The 5,000-nt window shown below is 42.2% G+C and overlaps 1 protein-coding gene across 1 annotated transcript in view; it reads right to left on the bottom strand.

The window, feature by feature from the left end:
• carmil3 (capping protein regulator and myosin 1 linker 3) overlaps window positions 1-5,000 on the bottom strand; it is a 131,198-nt gene that overhangs the window by 55,784 nt on the left and 70,414 nt on the right. The window lies entirely within an intron of this gene.

Below are 5,000 nucleotides of genomic sequence, written 5' to 3'. Positions count from 1 at the left end.
GAATGCAAATTGTTCACTGATAACCACTTTAGGATAGCCCCTTACCAGACACTGTCCCGCCACTGGGATGTTGTAATAGCCACTGAAAAACCTTTACTGCCACAGTACTACACCACTATAACAGCAGGCTCATTGGTAATACATTGTCATTCTGGTAACACAACTAATTTATATTAGGGGCTGTTTCTAACTGGGTTAAGGTCATATCTGGCCTATGTGAATGGACCCATCTATCATGTCAGGCTTCTTCCCGTGAAGAAATGCAAAGGATATTACATGATTGTTTGCATGTTTGTTGATTGTTTTAAATGTCAGTAGTGTTATAGGCCTTTCTTGAGACTGTGACCCATGTTATCATGGGCTGGCCCTCATGTGCCATTAGCTGACAGCAGAGCCTACCTACAGCATGGTAAAAAGGCAGTTGGCTGCATATATTTGGGAAGACATACACCTGTGCATACAGCCGTCTCATCGCTGACAGTGCATATCCGAGAGAGAGAGAGAGAGAGAGAGAGTAAAACTAAGCCATGAGGTCGAAAGGAGCAGCGTACAAACTGCTGAGACAGGATTGTGTCCGGTGCAGATCTGGATCTGGGGAAGGTTACCAAGCGCTACTGCAGCACTGTAGGCTCCCAGGAGCCTAGTGGTGGCCTTCATAACTCTTAAATTCCCCTCCCCCCCAAAAAATGGAACATCCAGGGTTGTTAGTGGAGATCCCCCCCCCCCCCTTGGCCAAACCCCAACTGTCGTGAAAGGGAGAAGAGAATTGTCCTCCGTAGGAAAGGATGCAATGCGGTGGTGAAAAAAAGAAGAGCTCTGACTCGAGTCAATTTCTACTATTTATGTATCCGGTGTCTCATAAGTAAAAATAGGTTCAGACAGAGAGGTCTCTGAGTCCTGGATGTTGAACTGGGTGTTCTAGCTGATAGCGGAGAGAAGAAAAAGAGATTTTGTGGCAGGCGGAGACTCTGGGGCGAAGAGTAGACTAGAAATTCCTACGTTGGACAAGATGTTGCGGCAGCTTTATGTGGAATGGCTGCGTGGTACTGTGCTGTACTATACTGAAGGTCTAGGCTACATACTGCTGGTATTTATTTCTGTTTAGGATCAGATTTGTAGGGGAGAGGGGGGAGGATTGTCCCCTCTTCTGGTTTTGATATCACCACTTTTTCTACACAATTTAAATTGCGGTTTAATGTACCTCCATTGATTAATATTGCTTACAATCTGAAATGTGTCCCCCTTCTGTTTCTTTTTTTCCAGGAAATCAAACCCTGCTTTGGAAGATCATATTTTGTCAGCTTCCTTCTCTAATTAAGAGCTGGGTAATGATGGCTTTAATAAGGCTTTCTTCTCTTTTTTCATCACTGTACCTGAGCCCTTGATCCTGATTTGTCATTCTATAGACATGCTTCGCTTTTGGATGAGCTTCAGAGTGTGTGCTCTACGTACGTAACATAGACATGGGAGAAATTAATACAATTACATCTGCCTCCACTCTATAGCCTTAGCCTGGCTACAGTTGGACTATATTACAAGCGAAATACAGCTTACAGTAAAATGCCAAATAATTTCATGAATTCTGTCATAGGGGAAGTTGATCTAAGCTACATGTATTTATCTGAAGCTCGATGGAAAGCTGGCTTTGCATCTCGTCGACATGGTGATACGGACAAGCTTTTGTTTGTATAATAACATATGTCTTGCAATCTCTCCCAGTTCTGGATTTGGGATCCCAAACTCAGGCGAAGATTTCAGTGAGGGCCTTCCATGCTTTCCTTCAGATGGGAAAGAGTGCACAAGGCAGCATGGGACTTGCACTGATTCACAATTAAGAATACCAGCGTGGAGGTCCTTCCTCCATCTTCCAGATAGGTACATACAGGAAACACCTTCTAAGAGTTTCACGAAAAAGCAAAGAAGCCACCTAGACGGTGCCATCTACTTAGCACCCAAAGAGGTAGCACCTGGACAGCTCAGTCCGTGATAAATGAGATGCTGCTTTATGCGGCCAAGACCGAACTGGCATCCATTCCAATTAGAGCTCCCACCTGTCTCGCTTTGTCGTACAGTGGTTTAATGCTTTATATGTCACAGGCCGAGGTAATGTACCCCATTCCACCAATCTGCTATTTTAAATTGCGAGATGAGGAGCACATGGAGTCATTGCTTCCCTGTCTACTGTGTCGGCCAATAATTCTGTCTCTGGCATAGATTCCTTCTCTATTCAACAGCACAGTGCCAAAAGCAGTGATTTACCCCACATGAATGCAACACAGACAAGCTGTTTTAACCAGATGAGAGGGCGGTGAACACACACACACACACACACACACACACACACACACACACACACACACACACACACACACACACACACACACACACACACACACACACACACACACACACACACACACACACACACACACACACACACACACACACACACACACACACAGGGCCACTGATCAGACTGTGTGTGAATACATGATCCCTCATGTACTGTATAAGAGAAGTGGCCAAAGGCAGAATTCAAATGTTGATATGCCATTAAACAGACATTATTTCTCTCAGTCAGTTCTCAGTTAATAATAATAATAATAATAATATATATTTACTTCCCATTTTGCATTTAGTATGCATACAGCATCTTGTCCCACATTGTCCAAAACGACCCCATTTACGTGGCTCATATATTTGATTTGTTGGTGTATGTTATTCCATAGCATTTGGCATGTGGAAGAGACCAGGAGCCTCATCACCTGCTAGACAGGCACCCAGCAGTGGGATCACAGTGGAGGAATACTGAGAAAGTCCAATAAAGTACACAGAGATGTGTATGGTCCAGGGCACACTGTTTCTCCAAACCCACACTCACACCACAGGAAAAGAAGCTTAGGGCCAGCACTGAGAATGTCCTTCACTTACCTTGCCAGGGGCCTGATTTGAACTCAAAGGAGCCACACTCTAGGGAGGCTTGTAGAATGCCTGTGCACTATACCAGCATACACTTCAAACGCTATCCCCATCCTCAATGTAACCTGTCAGAGCTTGAGAGGATCTGAGTGGAAAAAATGGTGTATAATCCTCCCTATCCAGGGGTGTACATCATGCCCAAAAAGACCCGAGGCGGTAATCTCTGCCAGGAGTGCTTTAACTGAGCACAGAGCCCAGGGTCTGAATACCTGTCCCGTTTGATATGTTAGTTTTTATATGTAATAAATAAAATAGCTCTTGGGATGGTTTCGTGGGATTTTGGGGTGTTTACTATATAAAAAGAAAGAATCGTATAACTGTTTAATATTCAACACCATGTTTTAGAGCTTAACTAGAATGTGTTCGTAAAATTATAGCCCTATGAAGAAAAGCTCATATGAATGCACTTCAACAGGTTGAAGCTAGCCACTACAGTAAAAATTGATCATCATACCAAAAGGGTTTTAATGACCAAACAGTTGCACTGGAGTCTCAGTATTGAACCAAGCGGGCCTTCCATAAAGCCTTCTAATAAAGAAACTGAGTTTGTTGAATAGGCCGTGGATTTATTCCAAAACAAAATCTCTTAAAAGAACAGTCCACCTCATTTCAGGAAATTCCTTATGTGTAGCTACGCCCTGGTAAAATATGAAAATACATAGCATGTTTTTCTCTATGTGTTTGCATTGCCTAGTTTAAAGGGACACTGCAGGAAATGGTCAAAAAAGGTACTGCAACTATGCTGCTCATTGAAACTGGGCTGCCTTTTGCCAAATTTGATCTTTACATGAAAGTTTACTGAGTAATAAACAATTATTTTCTAGCATGGTCCAAGTAGAGTCATTTTTGCAGCAAAAAATGGCTATTTTTGGAAATTCAAAATGGCGGACCATGGAGAAGATCCCCCTTTTCATGTATGAAAAGTGCAATCTTTCCAGTCATAATGAATGCTTAGAATTTGATGGTGGTGGTAAGTATTCATGAAAAATGTAACATTAGTGAATGGGCAGCATGAATTCTGGAAATAAACAACTAAAAATCTCAAACAGTGTCCCTTTAACAGTATAGCCATATTAAGCAATGAAAGTCTATGGAACCAAACAAAACATAATCAAATGTGCTCAAAAATTGATGTAAAATTAGTGAAAAATGGCTTCAGTGGTTAATTGTGGCTTGGTGATAATGGTTCTATCCACTTCCAGCCATTATGCTAAGCTAGACTAATAATTCTAATACACCTAAGTACTGAACACACTGAGAAGAAAATGATACGCATGTTCATGTTTAATACAGGGAAAACACTGGAAATACGTGAAAATCAAAAAAGGGTGGACTGTTTTTTGTAGAATTGTGTAGGCATTGCAACTGTGCTGCTCATTGTACCTATGCTGCCCAGTCCAAAATGTAATATTTTCATGAATATTTAGTAATACACTCATTTTTACTGGTTCGACCAAAGTACAACAAGTTCTACAGGTGAAGATGTCAATTACTGGAAATTCAAAATGGCGGACACCTTTATTGGTACGATCATTATGTTGTTGTGCTCACAAATTGATGCAGCGGTCAAAGACCAGAATAATAAGCCAAAATCAGTTTAAACATGTAGGGGCCTCTGCTGTGACCGAAATGCGAAAAGGCAGTGGGCTGTTTCCGTACAGTAAATGTCCGAGACACTCAGGAGTCCCATGAGCTGTGGTGAAGGAAAGATGCTTTTAGGAGATGTGCCAACGCAGGAGCTTACAAGCACAATAAAGATTGTTTGTCTCTGTAACTCCTGCTTACTCATTCCCTCTCTCACGAGCTCTCACACACTCTATCACTCCCATTCACCCTCTTGTTCTCTTTCTTCCCTTCCTTTTTCTTTCCCCTTCTTTGTTTGTTTCTTTGTTTCTTTCTTTCAGTCTTTCTTTGTATATGTCACACACACACACACACACACACACACACACACACACACACACACACACACACACACACACACACACACACACACACACACACACACACACACACACACA

Source organism: Engraulis encrasicolus, chromosome 16, assembly GCF_034702125.1.
Source record: "Engraulis encrasicolus isolate BLACKSEA-1 chromosome 16, IST_EnEncr_1.0, whole genome shotgun sequence".
Lineage (NCBI taxonomy): Eukaryota > Metazoa > Chordata > Actinopteri > Clupeiformes > Engraulidae > Engraulis > Engraulis encrasicolus.
This window is presented reverse-complemented; position numbering and strand designations above follow the sequence as displayed.